Source organism: Thunnus thynnus, chromosome 1 (assembly GCF_963924715.1).
Source record: "Thunnus thynnus chromosome 1, fThuThy2.1, whole genome shotgun sequence".
NCBI lineage: Eukaryota > Metazoa > Chordata > Actinopteri > Scombriformes > Scombridae > Thunnus > Thunnus thynnus.
The window spans coordinates 40,473,079-40,491,572 of NC_089517.1; the positions used below are offsets into that span (position 1 = coordinate 40,473,079).

The 18,494-nt window shown below is 40.0% G+C and overlaps 1 long non-coding RNA gene and 1 pseudogene across 1 annotated transcript; both read right to left on the reverse strand.

Moving 5' to 3' along the window:
- Nucleotides 1-6,961: 6,961 nt before the first annotated feature.
- Nucleotides 6,962-8,866, reverse strand: LOC137189692 (uncharacterized; annotated as a pseudogene).
- Nucleotides 8,867-11,288: 2,422 nt separating this feature from the next.
- On the reverse strand, nucleotides 11,289-16,745 carry LOC137188611 (uncharacterized). Its single transcript, XR_010929448.1, has 7 exons — nucleotides 16,367-16,745; nucleotides 16,216-16,254; nucleotides 15,880-16,036; nucleotides 13,325-15,229; nucleotides 12,580-12,657; nucleotides 12,350-12,424; nucleotides 11,289-12,026 (listed from the first exon to the last, which is right to left on the reverse strand). It is a non-coding gene; the product is annotated as an uncharacterized lncRNA (long non-coding RNA).
- Nucleotides 16,746-18,494: the final 1,749 nt, after the last annotated feature.

Consider the following 18,494-nt stretch of genomic DNA (forward strand, 5'->3'; position numbering starts at 1 on the left):
CACAAGGAATGGACATTAAACCAGTTGAAATCTGTGCTTTCGTCTGATGAGTCCAAATTTGAGATCTTTGGTTCCAACCACCGTGTCTTTGTGCGACACAGAAAAGGTGAACGGATGGACTCTACATGCCTGGTTCCCACCGTGAAGCATGGAGGAGGAGGTGTGATGGTGTGGGGGTGCTTTGCTGGTGACACTGTTGGGGATTTATTCCAAATTGAAGGCATACTGAACCAGCATGGCTACCACAGCATCTTGCAGCGGCATGCTATTCCATCCAGTTTGCGTTTAGTTGGACCATCATTTATTTTTCAACAGGACAATGACCCCAAACACACGTCCAGGCTGTGTAAGGGCTATTTGACCAAGAAGGAGAGTGATGGGGTGCTGCGCCAGATGACCTGGCCTCCACAGTCACCGGACCTGAACCCAATCGAGATGGTTTGGGGTGAGCTGGACCGCAGAGTGAAGGCAAAAGGGCCAACAAGTGCTAAGCATCTCTGGGAACTCCTTCAAGACTGTTGGAAGACCATTTCAGGTGACTACCTCTTGAAGCTCATCAAGAGAATGCCAAGAGTGTGCGAAGCAGTAATCAAAGCAAAAGGTGGCTACTTTGAAGAAACTAGAATATAAGACATATTTTCAGTTGTTTCACACTTTTTTGTTAAGTATATAATTCCACATGTGTTAATTCATAGTTTTGATGCCTTCAGTGTGAATCTACAATTTTCATAGTCATGAAAATAAAGAAAACTCTTTGAATGAGAAGGTGTGTCCAAACTTTTGGTCTGTACTGTATTTCCACTTCTTAATGACAGTGACTCTGCGATGACTTATCAACACTGTTCTGGAGGCATGTACAACACATAATGCCCTATAGAAACAAATTACCCCCTGGGGACAATAAATATCTATCTATGCATAGCAGGAAAGGTAGTTTCAAAATTGGATCTCTTGTGGGCCTATAGGACTATAAAAATCAAGGTGCCGGTGTTACAGAATTTTCCGACTCCCATGCAGAATCTGACTCCCCTTTGCATGAACATGCGTACACTACTTCATTTAAATATGTTTACTGGAAACAGTCTTATTATTTTTGTTCACTGCAGCATAAATGAATAATGAAAGAATAGTAAATCGGCAGGGAGATGGTTTTATGAGGGATTTTGTTTCACTTAATTTCATTTTGCAAGTTTCACCAAATGAAACTCATGTCCCCTCTTATGCAATATTTAAACAATTCAAGGTCACAAACAAATGACACAAACAAAATCTCTTTGCTGACATATCTGGACCTATTTGTCACAAGTGGCAACAGAGGAGAGATTGGGGGGGAGTCAAATTATATTGGGTTGCTTTTTACATCTACCAAAATCTGACTCCCCTCTTATATTAAAAATGCAAGATGCGACATACACCAAATCGCTCTCATATGTAGCGGATGGCAACTACTTCTGCATGGTAGGGGTTCACATACATCTGTGGACAGCTGGAGGTCAAAAAGATCTAGGTCCCTGACCCCCAAACCAATCCCCCTCTGGCCTACTCTACCTGGATGGGTAAAAAAGCTTGGCCTTCAGGATTTGACTGTCATGGTGATGACCTGAAGTGTGAATATGAGCGTGAAAACAGTGCATTATGAGTATGTATCTATGTTTAACTTACCTCGCATCTCCCTTCTCTGGTTTCCTGCATGCTGTTTGGCTAATGAACGGCTTGCCAATATTTTGACCTTCCCTCACCCATCAAGTTGTAAATCTTGATGTCATGTTACATCAGTTTGCTGAGAGCATTCTAAAATAGGAGGAAGAAATAAGACTGGCTGTGACAACTGTACACAGTGGTACTACCGTGCCAACAGGCCATCTATTGATGTTGAATATATTTGTGCAGCTTGTACTGTGTAAATAGTTTCTGTAGGACAAGGGTCAGTAATTACTTTTAATCATGGACTGTTTTTTTCCAGCACCATTTATTGGGGGTCCGACATTGTACAGGCAAAATGTTTGATTTTTTGTTTATTTCTTTTAATTCATCAAAGAACAAAATTGGTCTATAGGAGCAGTTTTACAGTTGTATATGAAGGCAGATATCAACAGCATGTTGTTGGGCCTCAAACCACAAGGTCACAGAGAGAGGGCCTACATGTAACCTGTGAGGCCTGACCACGGGGTGATTTATTCCTTTGTTTTCAAAGAGACAAATGAATAGTGCCAAAATGCTGCTTACAGACAATGGGAGCCCATTGCAAACTCCATTTCCAAAGATGCTTTGCGATTTTCACACCTCAGCTGGGAACAGTCAACATACAGTCTCATTGGCGGAGACACTCCTGCACAGCGGAGCGTCCTGATGACGCAGCCATGACATCACCGTCCCTTTTAAAAACTGAACGTGTCCTGAAGCACATGCCTTTCCCATGTCACTGAGCTAGGGGTAACTCCTGTTCCTTTGTGAGTCAGCTGACTAAAGGGGGTACCCCACGCACGTGTTTTCCCCTCATCGAAGACTCCCCTCGCTGGACGAGACGAGACTGTTCACCCGAACACATTCCCGGATCTGAGAGAGACCGCTGCTGCAACCAGCGTCCTCAAATTCCCTCGAGAAGGAAGAAAAACTTCTTCACCAAGTCGACTCTGCTGTTCTCTTTGCCATGCCGCTGAGAGCCAGCTGCCGTGCTTTTCGCCAACCGTGCGAGAACGGCCACCGTCTGCATCCAAGCCCAGGACAAAGCCCGACATAAAGACGGACTACACACACACCCTGCTTGCTTTCTGAAGCGACCAAGTAAGAGGCATAAGTCTGGGCAGAGACAGTGTTAATTGTGTGTTCTTATCAGCATCAGTTGCTGTTGTTTAGCATTTAGCTTTTAGCTTTTGCTATTGTTTGTTGTGCTGTTGACGGACCGCTGAGTCCATTTTTCTCTGTTTACTCAGGAGTATTTTAAGTTTTCTTGCGCAACGTGACTTCCTCCCATAGTCACGTCCGCGTCGCAGACCGACGACGTCATCACGTCAGGCCCCGTCGCCATCTTGTCGCACACACATACACGCGCACACACACACACACACACACACACACACACACACACACACACACACACATGCATTCCCCTGCATGTGTCTAACCCTGTACATAGCTGTTTGTGTTTTGTTTGGTAGGATTAGATTTCAGGATAGTTGTTTATTGACTAAAGCATTTGTTAACTTTGGTAATTTTGCTAAGTTTAATAAACACTGTTATATCTTTAAAGAGAAGTTCTTTTGTCATTGTTGTGTGTAATATTGTGAAAAGTGGCTGATTGAAGGAGTCAGAGCTCGAATTCACCCTTCTTTGTTCACCCTTGAATGTTGATATCTCTCAGATATTAACATTCTAGGTGAACTCCCATTTATGAGACTACCTTGTTTGGTTATTGGTCCCGGTTTCCGGGTGGTGCCCATATTTGTTCATTTATATTAATAATTCTATTAATTGTTATAATTAGTTAATTATCTTCGGTAATTGATAATTATTGCAAATAATTAACTGTGTTCCTCACAGATCCAACAGTTGGTGCCCTAATTATTGATTAAGGTTAACAATATCTTATTTTCATAATTCATAATTATCTATGATAATTATGAATTATTGCTAATAACCAAACACACTACTGCCCGTCCCAACAATGTTAATACCATCGACTGTAAAAAATAATTCGGTGTGACATCACCCACTGGTTTGTGGACTCCCTCTTTGGAGCCTTGAGTTTGCATTTTGACCATCGCCATCTTGGATTTTTGGAGCCAGAAGGCTATATTTGGACGAGAGGGTGGAGCTGACCCTCCTGCTAGCTGCTAGCTTGGTTAGCATAGTGCATTTACAGTATATGGTTAACTGTGATAGTGCTAATGCTAATTTTTGCCAGTGAAAAACAGGCTTAAAACCATTAAAAATCCAATTGAATTTTTTTTTTTTTTTATCAGTTTGGGTTTTGGTTTGGCCAATATATTTAGAGATATGACTTCAGATGTAAAGGAGGTTTAATGTTGTGTATTTTTCTGTTTGAAATTTAATAAAAAACATTTGAAATAAAAAAACCCCATTAAAACAAATCTTACTTACCGGAAAAACTAAACACCCGACTCCTTAGTACAAACAAACACTGAACAAGGCATTTTTTAGGCGACCAAATGTTACAATTAATTTCATTAACTAAAAACACACTGAAATAGTGATGCTACTGTGGTAACAAATTGCGGCACCCACCTGTCACTCAAAGTGGCCATGCCCTTCATTATGCATAACTTTAATGGTGTGTTCACACCAAACGCAAAGCGAATTTTTCACGCATTAAGATTACATATGCTGGGCGACGCGAATGGCGTAAAAGTTGAAAATATTGAACTTGAGCGAGGGATTCGCGTGACGCTGTATCGAGAGAGCCTGTCAGCGTTTAGATTCTCCTGACATCACTGACGTCCTGGCGTGCTGTTGAGTCGGAAAATGGAGGACAAAATCGTTGCGGTGTGTGGTCACCCGGAGCTGTATGATACAACAGCGTACAGCGACAGAGACCGGACAAAAAAAGAGAACGCTTGGAGGAAAGTGAGCGAGGAGATAGGACTACCGGGTAAGTTTTGAAAATATGTGTCTGTTATTTCATTCCAGCTATCAGTTGTACTTTGCTATGGACCAAGTTAGCACTAGCATTAGCCCCAGTTAGCATAACCGTTCAGAGCTGGCTTTCCCAGCACAAGTTACTTGTCTGACTCACTAGTCATTTAGATTGAACAGTTCATGTTTACGTGTGTTTCTTGTCAGAGGAGGTGTGTCGCAAGAAGTGGAAGGGCCTGAGGGACACCTATTTGAAGGAAAGGAGAAAAGAGTGTGAAAGAAAGAGCGGGTCAGCAGCAGGGCCAGTTAAGAGGTGAAAGTGCTCTGCGGTCCTGTTTTTCCTCGACCCCTTTGTTACACCAAGAGACACCAGTAGTAACATGGGGCGGGTGGTCGAGGAAGACAGGACCACAGAGTATGAGGAGCAGGTGTCAGACGCAGCAGCAGGGCCGTCAGGTATTGACATCGGAGGTTGGTTGACAGGAGAAGAGAGACACACCCCCACACCCACACACACACAAACACACGCAAGGAAAATATTTTTTGTATAGATGGATAACTAATTGTTTTTGTTTTTCCGATCTACCATAAGGCTAGAAATTATCATGGCTCGAACTGTATTATGTATCAATATGGTTGTATTTGTAAAATGCTTCATGTGCTGTAATTGACACTGAAAGCTAGAATGGTTAGACAATCATATATCTGCAAAACAAAAACCGAGACATTCTTATTACATTCACTACAGATAAGCCAGATCCTCTGAAGCCAGTGAGGCAGAGTCAAGTGTTGCTGCAGTTTCTGCTGCTGCAGCTTCTGCTGCAACACCACCCACAGGTATGTACTTCAGAAAAGTCGGATTGCTTTTTTTTTTATGGTATAAGTATAATTTCTGCATGAGTGATATGTTTTTCACTACTGTATTCATTTCATGTTTGAGTCATGTGTTTTTGTCTGTTGCTTTATCTCAGTAAACTATTGCATTGATGGAAATATGGTGTTTTGATTTCATACAGTGACCAGGAGGACCCGGAAGAGGACCAGGGGGAGTGACAGGGAGAGGGAAATAGAAGCATTCCTCCTGGAGGCTTTGAAAAGGCCGGCTCCACCTGCTCCACCTCCCCCCTCAGAGGACGAGCTTTTCCTCAAAAGCCTGGTTCATTCCCTGCAAAGACTGTCGCCTCAGCAGAAGGAATTTGTTAAATTTCAGATACACAAACTAATTTATGAGCCCAGCTCCGTAGTTCTCAATTTGGAACCAGCAGAATAGGTTATCAGGGCGACAGTCTTTGCAGTGAACAAACCAGGCCTTACATCATTATTTGTTTTTATTTTTTATTTTTTTAATTTTCTCATACACACACACACACACACACATACACACACTCCTGGCCTCCTCTGAGTCTGTCCCTGCCTGTTGCCACTGTTTGTCATCCATCCATGTTCAGGGGCTCCATGCTGATGTTTTTTATTTTTCATATTTTTAAAATAGTATTTTGTGTGTCCTTTTTTTGAGGCACTTTGTTGAGAACCATGAATGGTAGTGTTCTTTTTAAAAAAACAACAAAAAAATCAAAAAATGAAAGCACTTTATTTCCGTGATTTACTTCATGTTCTTTATTTACAAAAATATGGTTGACACACAAAGGAAACAACCTTATGTGCATTTCCTATGCTGTAAAATAGATATTTTGTTCATATCAAAAGTTCAGGTCAATATCAGGTTTATATGATAATTTATCTGCAGTGTACAAATGGTTTATGTTTGGTTAGCTGCTAATTGTGTTCATACTCCCAGTCTCAATATCTTCACTGGATATACTTAAAGACAGCTTATCACAGTGATGTCTTTTTTTTTTAAATGTTATTGTGTTGTGTTGTAATGCAGTGCAGACATGCTAAATGAAAGCTGTATTATCAATCAATCAATCAATTTTTATTTATATAGCGCCATATCACAACAGAAGTCATCTCAAGGCACTTTTCACATAGAGCAGGTCAAGACCGTACTCTTTAATTTACAGAGACCCAACAATTCCCCCATGAGCAAGCACTTGGCAACAGCGGTAAGGAAAAACTCCCCTTTAACGGGTAGAAACCTCAAGCAGACCCCGGCTCTTGGTGGGCGGCCATCTGCTTTGACCGGTTGGGTTGAGAGAGAGAAAGAGAGAGGGAAAGGGGGAGGGGGGACAGAAGAAAACAATCACAACAACTTACCTCACAATAATAATATATCATGGATAAAAATAAAAGCAGACACATTGTTCTCTATGAGTATAAATTAATGGCCTAGCATGCACAAATGTGGGCATATATTTATTTTGGTGTTGATAGGCAATATAGTAATATTGCATGAATTTTGCTCAATAGTAATGTGTGGGTGACTCTTAAAAGAGCCGTTTTGGGTGTGCTTGTGCACTACACAATCTCTTGCCATTGGACACTTCCCTCTGTAGAGAAGTAGGATGTGAAGACCTCCCTAACCCTGATGGCCTCTCTTGCTGAGTTGTTTGCAGCAAGTCTTCCCAGACCAGGCAGTGGCTCCACCTCACCAACCAGGATGCTCCCCCTTTCTGCATTCATCCAGGTTGTCCACCGCAGGAAGTTATGGAGCACACAGGTAGGCTTCACACACTTCTCTGCAACTTCTGGGTGGACCTCGGGGGCACACCTGTACATCCTCCACTGCGATGAAAGGATCCCAAAGGCATTCTCCACTACCAGCTCGGGACAGACGGTAATTGAATATCCGTTGCTCTTGTGGAAGGACACGCCCAGGGAATGGCCTCATGAGGTCCTTCCGGAGTGGAAAGGCCTCATCAGCAACAAAGACGTGTGGCTGGGGTCCTCGGTTGGTCAGCTCCAGATAGTGGCAAGTCAGCAGGCAGCAGGGGGGTGCCAGATCGAAGTGTCTGACCAAAGGCTGAGTTGGCCAGAATCCCGCTGTCACTCGTTCTTCCATAGCCCCCAACATCAATCGCCCGAAAGCAATATTGTCAGGAGAACTAGAGAGAATGTTCCCTTGTAGTTGAAGTTCTGGGATCCTGAATTAGCAGGGGCTTTCAGAACGACGTGTTTGCCATCCAGTGCTCCACAGCAGAGAGGAAAATTCCACCGCTCCTCAAACCTTTCTGCAATTGACCTCCATTCCTCTGTGGTGGGTACAGCCATGAACTCCTCCACGATGCAGTCCCAGGTAGCAGTGACAACATCTGGGACGATCTTGGAGACAGTGGAGACCCCAACACGAAAGCTGTTCGCAATGGTCCTGAATGAGTCCCCACTGGCTAGGTATCTGCAACATAGAAAACATTTAATTAAGGTTAGTAGTTGTGCAATTTTATTGATATGGCTGCACAGGTGTTTTTTAAATGCTCACTGAGTGTTTATACTGATGGTGGGAAATTATCTTTTTAAAATGCGAACATCTACCAACCACTATGTTCAAAGTCACCTGCCACTAAATAATTATTTTGTGTCTGAATTTACCAGCCACTAATATTTTACCAGCATTTGGCTGGTGCTAATTTCCCACCCTGTTTATATTATTTTATTGTGGTGGATAAAAGAATAACAAATTTTCCTTTGAAAAACACAAAAAGCAGATAAAGAGATTAAGGAAATAAAGCTATTAACTTTAAATCTATTAACATAAATCATAAATTGTACAACAACCACAATGAAAAATACAATATAATATGAAATTATAAATTTAATTTGGAGTCATACTGCTTTCGTAAACCAGATAATTCAGCCGAAGTGTGACTTGTTAGATACAGTGAATATTTGTTGATTTTGACAGACCAAAAACTGCAACTCACCGGAGACAGATGGACAGGCGCAGCTGAGACGGAGCGCCTGTAGTTGGTATCCAGCCATAATATCCTGGCACCGATCCTCGCCAACAGGTCATCAGACTGGGCCCTGGTCAGCCTGAAGTACCGCTGGAAACGGCCATCGTCCAGGCACAGGTCCTGGAGAAGGCGGTGAAATTCACCCAGCTGTGTGCGCCTCTGGATAATGTCATGGATCCAGACACGGTGGCGTTTGGGTTTCCGCTGTATCTTGGACTTCCACAACAGGTACAAGGCAGCAATGGTTGTAACTTCAGTCATGGTTGATGATAGAAAGAAATGGCAGAAATAAATTCTCCTTTTTTCTGGTGAATATCAGCGAGGGAAAAAAAGTCGCACGAGTGACGTGAATAAGACAAATGATCCTGCAGCCAAACTCGTGCGTGTAAAGCGAGGCGAAAATTTGCTTCGCGTTTGGTGTGAACACAACATAAGCCTTAATAAAATGTAAACGGGTGAGTTTTTGTACCAGGCTGTAAGCATGTTTATTTCTGCTGTAAAGCTCAATGTTTTAATCACAGACTGTAAAAAATATGGAAGTAGTCACCGTGACCCATTGGTTTGTGAACTGTCGTTTTGAAGCCTCGAGTGTAGCGATTTGACCATCGCCATCTTGGATTTGGCTGTTGCCATGTTTGATTTTTGGAGCCAGAAGTGACCATATTTGGACGAGAGGGTTGTGCTGACCATAGCGCCAGCTGCTAGCTCTGTTAGCATGGTGCATTTACAATCTAACAGTGATCATGCTAATGCTAATTTTCGCTAGCGAAAAACAGGCCTAAAACTGTTAAAACAAAATGTACTCACTGGAAAAACTGATCATCTGACTCATTAATGGTTCTTTTATTAAAACCAAACACTGAACAAGACTTTTTTTGGGCGATCACAATGTTCAATTAACTTTAGTGAACTGAAAAGACACAGTGAAATAGCAGCAGCAAAGCCTATGGTTACGATACGTAAAAACCGTTGTCGCTGTGGTAGCGCCTTGTCAATCACAACGTAGCCATGCCCTAAAGCGTACCCTGCTTTATCGTCAAATTTAAATTAAATGGGACCATAATTTACAAAATGAACATCATGCTGTATTGAAGAAGATTTGAAACTACCAATTGAGATCATAAACTCATTAGGAAACAGTTTACTGAGGTAATAAATGAAGAGAGAAGTAGGGTCATTTTGTCATAGACTTCCATACAATTGGACATCTTTTTGCAGCCAGTGGAGTCGCCCCCTGATGGCCATTAGATAGACTGCAGGTTTGTGGCACTTCCGCATTGGCTTCACTTGTCAGCCCCAGAGGCTGCCACTTGGTTTTAATATGGGGTCTATGAGGATTGACTTGCTTTTGGAGCCAGCCTCAAGTGGCCATGCAAGGAACTGCAGTTTTTGGCACTTCTGCATTGGCTTCATTCTTTAGCCCTAGAGGTTGCTTGGTCAATACTCATCTAGCAAAAAATGTCTCATAAACATGAACATATCTTCTGTGTTACACTTCAAGACTAGAAATGTAATTGATATCTCATCCACACAGAATAAAAAGTTATCTGCCTTATTTATAGTTGGAGCAAAGTGCTTGTATTGACACAAATCTGTTCTGGTTAGAGAGGCCAAATTATGATGTATGCCTATTTTATTCATCTCATAAGTTTATAAGATGTTATGAAATAATATATAGTGGAATGTATATGAGCCTTATGTTTATATTGTTATGAAGAGTCATTTAAAAAACTTGATGTAATATTTAAAAGGGAAATTTCTTGTTAAGGGGACAAATATTTTTGTTTGGGAGCAGGATTTGTCCCATGGGCCAATATTTGCCTGCCTCTGCTGTAGGGGTTGGAATTGTATTGTTTTGAAATGTTACTCAACAAGAGGTAGGCCTAGGTGGTAGAATAAACTTGGCTTTACTCATGTAAAAACTGACCCAACAAAATTTGACTCCCCATCTCTACACTGAAAAAAATGTTACTTTGAATCAACTTTTAAAAATCACTCTAATTTGTTGCGTCTAAATTTATTAGTTCTCGTCAAATTATATTTATGATTTGGTTCAAACCTTACATTTTGATTTAGTATCAATCAAAATATTTCTTTTACCAAAGACAAAAATGTACATTCACACAAAGTAAAAACATTATTTATTATAAAGACCATAAACCTTTTTTTTTTTTTTTCACTTTGTTACAACCTAAGTTTTTCATTTTGGTAAAACCTAATATTTACAAGTTCATCTAAGTACAGATTTTACTTCTGAATAAACTAATTAAAACACTCTAATTTTGTTACAGGCAATTTTATGAACTTTTCTCAAGTAAAATGTCTGATTCAGTACAAACTATAATTTTTAATTGTACCTTAATCAATATATTTTCTTTAGTCACAAGCAAAAATGTTTCAAAATACAATAAAATGTTTTGCTTTTTTACAACTTAAATTTTACCATTACTGTTTGTACATCTCTCCTACACTGTAAAAACTGTTACTTAGATCTAACTCAAAAAAAAATGAGGCAACATTTTCCAAGCATTTTTTTTGCTAATGTAGTAAACTTTGTGTCTTTTTAAGTTGAGAAAACTCAGTAATAAAATTTTAGCATAAAATAAAATTTTCAAGTGGTCTTCAAAAAAACAAAACAGTTCCACCATTGTAAGAATAGACATTGGTACAATAGCATTTTAACTACATCCAACTTCATTAAATTAAGTGCCATTAAAAAAAAAATTACTTTCATTTTACTTTTTAAAAAATATTTACGAATGCTTCCTCTCTAATATCAAAGCACAATCTACTTAAAATAATTAGCTATCATTGACATACATTTATCAAAGACAAGAGTGGTATTGTTTTACAACATTTATTGAGCTGCCAATGCAACCACATGGCCCACATAATCCTATTCATCAAGGTCATGAAAAACGAATAACATTATTGCACAGAAACAACTGTCCAGGTTAGGCACTTGTTTTGAGCCCAGTCAACAAAAAGTCCTTTAAAGGCTTTCAATGTTTTGAAAGAAAAGTGGAGATTCATATACATCATTCTGTAGAGATCACACTAATCAGGCTCAGAATAACACGTGGCATTCTCAAACTGGAGAAGATATTTCACTGTGCAGGCCAGACATTTGTTTTGGGCCCAGTTCCACAAAAGGGCCTTGAAAGGCCAACAATGTGTTGAAGGAAACTGGAGATTCAAGTACATCAATCTGAAGAATCACACTTAGACTCAGAAAAATATAACATTATTGAACAACAACAATAAAACAGTCAGTATGGCATGTGAGGTCAACAATCACATTTGACTGTCTACGCTAGAAGCTTGCTTTTGAGGCTCATGAACCTGGGGGATGATTTTGGGCAGTTTTGAGTGTCAAGTCCAACAAACAGTCTTTGAAAGACCTAAAAGGTTTTGTGAAGTCTCGCTGGGTACTGAAGATACATCCTCTGGCCAGATTGTCGAGAGATTTCAGCACAGGGATTCCCTTGATTATAATTCCCACTGCATCTGGCTCATGGCAAACGTAGATCCTCACACTGTGTGTTTTCAGGTCGTCATGTGCACTGGTCTCTGCTATTCCTGGTGCAACAAACAAGAACAGACATTAAGAAATTGTTTCATACAAGTAAAGAGAAGTTATGTGTTTTGAATCAGATGCTGATAGATAAAGAGCTCTAGATGGATAACAGTGTTTCCTGCGGCACTTTATATTTAAGGCGGCTGGTTTGACAACAAACGCCTCCCGCCTTAACTATGTAAAAATTTAACAAAAGAATCCTTTTTTTAATAGTAACATCAGTGCTACTAGATGTCTTGCATATTTCTCAACAGTTTGACACAAAAACATGTACTGCATTAACCTCTAAAACCTTTACATCAATCTGATTTATATAACCGCTTACCTAATGTGTGGTCATGGACACACAGAACTTAGTTGGGGAGGCTGAATTGGTCCTTTGCGTTGATCTGAATGTCTCCTGAAGAAGCAACACAAATGAAAGAACTCAAGATGACCATATGAAATTTTCCTCCAAAAATGTACACTTTGCAAAAATTCATCCCAGTCACAATCATTAAAATGATAGTTATTATTATCATTACTTATTTGACGTAACATATCAGGAACTCATACCTGATCAGTGTATAGCCTGCATCAGACAGCACTCAGCACTGTAGAAGCAGAGCGGGAACACAGAAGAAAAGCGATGCACTGTGGAGCATGGGGACAGAAACAGCAAAAAACAAAAAAATATTTTATCCACCTAACATCAGCAGGTGTGTGTGTGTGTGTGTATGAGAGAGAGTGAGCGGGATAGAGCAGAGCTGAATGTGTGTGTAAGACGCTACGATTATGTGCCGGGCTGAGCCCCGGAGAGCCCCTAACCCCTGTGTGTAACAACAGACTACAATTAATAGGATATTGCAGCTCAAATCACACCCATGAATAAACAAACAACCCTTAACATGTGCAACTCAACGTACACAAGCATACATACATCGCTAATACCAACTGAACATCACAGCAATCTCAGTCAAAGTCACATAAAAGAGCTAAGTAACTAGCGGCTAATCGTTAGCATGCTAATCGCTAACTTGCTAGCTCACATCTAAAACAAAAACAGAGTAAGTCTGACATACTTAGTCTATTGCACTTACATATTAAGGATGTACACAGTCCAGCACACAACACAGGCCACACAGAAGCCATATTTGACTAAAAATCAGCATTTTGACGGTAAGTTACCTGTTTGAACTTAGTGCGCATTTTGAAACACCTTATGGCATTGCAAAGAGGAAAACGCACACTTAGGTATTACATAGAGCAATACAATCACGGGTGAAAACATTTAACTTTATGCAAGAAAATGATCACTTACAAGTTGTGTAGTTTGTCGATGAAAAAGCCAGGCAGGTACTCTTGCAGCCTTGTGGGAGAACAAGTTCAGACTGGTTCCAATTGGAAGAGTCCTGAGGATTTACTTATTCAGTAAGTCCTTAAACTAAGTTTTGTGAAATCAGTTTATTGTAAAGTACCAGGAAATCAAATTTATGATAGAAAATTATAAGTAATTAAAACATTCACACTTTTTGCTTTTCTGTAACTTCAGTAGTCAGTAAAAGAAGACAAAATCAATTTATTGTAAAAAAAAAAATATACATTTTATAATTAAGTCACATGGACATTGCCACTGAAGGGCTTTTTACAGTGTATAAAACTTGATATGTAATCTAATACAGCGATTCTCAACTGGTGGGTCGCGACCCAAAAGTGGGTCGCGGACACGTTCTGGGCGGGTCAGGGACAGCTTGTAAAAAATAAATGAATTGAAAAAAAATAAAAATAATTAATGCTCATCTGATTTTGTACTCGTCTTTTATCTTGAAAAAAAGAGACAGAAAGGCACGCGTCAGACGCGCGCAGCATTCTCGTTGCCATGGTAACCACCATTCGTTTGCCGGTAACCCTTCTCTTTAAATTTGTGATGCTCGGAGGCAAGATGGTGAAACGCAAGAAGACAGACTTTGAAACTCTGATCAAAAGTAAAGTACATGCCCAACTGTCTCACTGACTTCCACAAAAGACAGGTTGGGTGAAAGCATCTTGTTTTGTAGCCTTATTTATTTTATGCAGTTTTGATATTTAAATGTATTGTAGTAACTTTTTTTACATGCAGTTGGCATGGTCCTCCTCAGTTTCTTACAAATGTACTCTGAATGCAGAGATATGCAGAGAAGTGAAATATCTAATTTTGTGGCCTTATTTATTTTGTGCAGTTTTGATATTTAATTTTATTGCAGTAACTTTTATACATGTAGTTGTCATGTTCCTGCTCAGTTTCTTATAAAAATTGCTCTTACATTTGCTTTGCATGCATATGTATAAATATTTAAATGTGTTTTTCAAGGTTATTTTTCAAAAATAAATTTGTCTGGTTTGTATTGTATAAAAGTGGGTCGCGACTTAATGACCGTGGGAAAATGTGGGTCCCAGGCTGAGACCAGTTTAGAACCCCTGATCTAATAGCCATTAAGTGTAAAAACAGAGTTTCTAACAGCTATCCATTGATAAAATTTGAACCATTACAAATGCAGACCAAGAGACAAAAAAAAAAGAGGAAAAAATACAGTTCAATCACTGGGGGTACAATCTACGAACAAACACTGGTCTTTTGGGCATAAGTCAGTTTAAGAACAAACATTAGAATTACTAGTACAACTGAACTGCTGGTCATTGTGAATTCAGCATTATTCACATTTTCAGTGTTAATATCAGTGCCATAATATTCATACCACAGACCGAACTCCGTTAACAGAGAAAAATCAGAAGGCCAGTTTTGAATTAAAGTCTGTTTCACTCATTTACATTTAACAATGACCCCTTCCATTATCCTGGAATGTATTTGAATACGAGCTATAAAACAGAACAAAAAAACATGCTGTATCCAAATGTCTTTCTTTGATCAATCCAGTATTTAGAGCTGGACACTCAGACTGCACACTCTGCGTGTCATTTTCTTTGATGCCATCTCCATGAATATTTTCTTCAGTCCATCAAAAGTGTATCTGAGTTCACTTGGATAGCTCAGATTTAGAGCATAGTTGACACCATATAACATGGCACATGCGTGTGCGACCAATTGCAGCTCATTAAGGACTTCCACATCATCAATAACAATCCCAATGTCATGTGGTGGCTGGAGAGGATCCTCCTCCTCCCTGATGACAAACACTGCCATTGTACACCTTTGAAGCTCAGTTTAAGCATCATCCTGCTGAACAACCTGATAAAAGACAAGACATTTATTTGAAAGTTATTATGATGAAACCAATGTCTGATGTACCAATATAAAAAATTATCTACGCAAACAATTCTCACAATCAAATCTCAGCAAGTCAACAGAATATGCCACATAGAAGTGGTATACATCATCTGAAAGCCAGGAACCTTGAGATTAATTTGAGATGCAGCTCTGCACTGTGTGTCAAGTTTTTCTAGTTGTAAATCTGTAATAAACATTGTGTTTTGGTTAGGTGCCTATTCAAATTTTGAAAGTTTAGAGTGTATAAGGGCTTAGAACATTATGATTGAAGTATGTGTCGGCCATTCACATGATCAGTGATGTCTTAAGTTGTTGCAGCAAATTTTTGGGTTGATACCATTTGTTACACAGATTTGGTGGAAAATTTAACCAGTTCTGACCAATCGAGAATTGTTGTTGGAGCTACAGGAATTGTAATTTGCAAATGCTTTGAGCAAACCAGTTAAAAGGCCTGTCTAACTCAGAAGATAACCGTAGCACATCTTTCAACGTAATCTAACTCCACAATCAAATGTATTGACAAAATGAACACAAAATGAACTTGCTTCTATTTACATTGTTACTATTTATATGATATAAGGCAAATTTTGATGTATTGAGCAAGAACAGACCTGATCAAGAACTTTCAGTATATTCCGGGTCTTGTCTCTGACAACTCCTCCCTTGTTTCTGATGATTTCAATCAGCTTGCCGTGGTGCTTGTCCAAGGAAGCCAGGAATCACGGTTGAAGTGGAACAGTTGTTTAATCTCATGCATTCAGCATTGATCTTTAAAAAACAAAATAGCACATGCATATGTTATTGTAACATTTTACAACTGTGTAGTGAGCCAAAACATGCATTTTGAATTGGTTTGGCCCAATTTTTTAGCAGTTTTCTCACGACTGCTGATAGTATTTATTTTACAGGCCACCACTGACCTATTGCCATTTATTAAAAAAAGTTACCTCATCCATTGTGAACAATGCAGGCTACCTCTGTTTCAACTGTGGATGAGAGACAGGGCAGGCAAATGCATCACCTCTATCAAATTCTGTTTTGTTTGCGAAAGTTTTAATACTTTCTTTCGTTTTTACTCCAGAGGTTTATGTCACTTACAGCAGTGTGCATTTCAGCCGTCAATTCGATAAAATGTGTCCAAGGAGTTTCACTTTCTTCACCTCACTTAGCTCCACTGCCAGCTCTGTTTTGTCTGTGTGTAGTGGGGAGCCCAGTCCGCCCTGGGTACAAACATGTCCAGACACAGAGCAGGACAGCCCCTCTCTTGGTTTGTTCAAGCACTATAAAAAACGAGCCTCATCATACTATCACTGTATTTCCTTACGTGCCAACAAAATAACATTAGCAACAATATTAACTTTGCTCGTGTAAAACAACAGCAATGAAAGCATTGCCATATGCAGGAGCAACTGATGCAACCTTGTTTAGCTAGCGTTAGCGTTAGCTAGCGTTAGCTAGCGCTAGTGCACAAAATACAAAGACAGTCTGTTAAAGTCTGTAATGTAGTTGTCCACCCTGCTACTAACCATAAATGTGCATGGAAAACGCACTTTCCCTTAAAACAACACAATTTCAAATTCTTACCTTGTTTAAAAGAATTTTCTTGTACAACAGACAGTCTTGACTTTCGATGCGAGGTAATCAATCAATCAATCAATTTTTATTTATATATAGCGCCATATCACAACAGAAGTCATCTCAAGGCACTTTTCACATAGAGCAGGTCAAGACCGTACTCTTTAATTTACAGAGACCCAACAATTCCCACATGAGCAAGCACTTGGCGACAGCGGTAAGGAAAAACTCCCCTTTAACGGGTAGAAACCTCAAGCAGACCCCGGCTCTTGGTGGGCGGCCATCTGCTTTGACCGGTTGGGTTGAGAGAGAGAAAGAGAGAGGGAAAGGGGGAGGGGGGACAGGAGAGCAACAATCACAACAACAACAACAAGCACAAGCATCAATAGACAGGGAAGGATGCCATCAGGACTGTGAGGGACCGCGAAGGCTTGGCCCGGGACTCAGGTTTTCCTGTGAGATGAGAAAGCAAAAAAAACTCCGGGGAAGAAGCAAAGTTAGTGACATGCATTGATGTTACATGAATGCATACAGATGGAGAGGAGGAGGAGGAGAGAGGAGCTCAGTGCATCATGGGAAGTCCCCCAGCAGTCTAGGCCTATAGCAGCATAACTAAGGGCTGATCCAAGGCGAGCTTGGTCGGCCCTAACTATAAGCTTTATCAAAAAGGAAAGTTTTAAGCCTACTCTTAAACATAGAGAGGGTGTCTGCACCCCGGACTGAATCCGGTAGATGGTTCCATAGAAGAGGAGCCTGATAGCTGAAGGCTCTGCCTCCCATTCTACTTTTAAAGACTGTAGGGACCACCAGTAAGCCTGCATACTGGGAGCGCAGTGTTCTAGTGGGATAATACGGTATTATGAGCTCTTCAAGATATGATGGTGCCTGACCATTAAGGGCTTTGTAAGTTAGGAGAAGGATTTTAAATTCTATTCTAGATTTTACAGGAAGCCAATGTAGTGAAGCTAAAATGGGAGAAATGTGGTCTCTTTTTCTAGTTTTAGTCAATACACGTGCAGCTGCATTCTAGACCAGCTGGAGAGTGTTTAGAGACTTGTTAGGGCAGCCTGATAATAAGGAATTGCAATAATCCAGCCTAGAAGTAACAAATGCGTGAACTAGTTTTTCTGCATCTTTTAGGGACAGGATGTGCCTGATTTTTGTGATATTACGTAAGTGAAAAAAGGCAGTCCTTGAAATTTGATTTATGTGGGAGTTAAAGGACATATCCTGATCAAAGATAACTCCCAGATTCCTTACGGTGGCGCTGGAGGCCAGGGTAATGCCATCCAGTGTAGCTATATTATTAGATAATGTGTTTTTAAGGTGTTTAGGGCCAAGCACAATAACTTCAGTTTTATCTGAATTTAGTAGTAGAAAATTGCAGGTCATCCAGGTCTTTATGTCGTTAAGGCATGACTGGAGTTTCTTTAACTGATTGGGTTCATCTGGCTTCACTGATAAATATAATTGGGTGTCATCTGCGTAACAATGAAAATTTATGGAGTGTTTCCTAATAATATTACCTAAAGGAAGCATATATAAGGTGAATAGAATTGGTCCAAGTACAGAACCTTGTGGAACTCCGTGTCTAACTTTTGCCTTCACGGAGGATTCATCATTAACATGTACAAACTGAAATCGGTCTGAT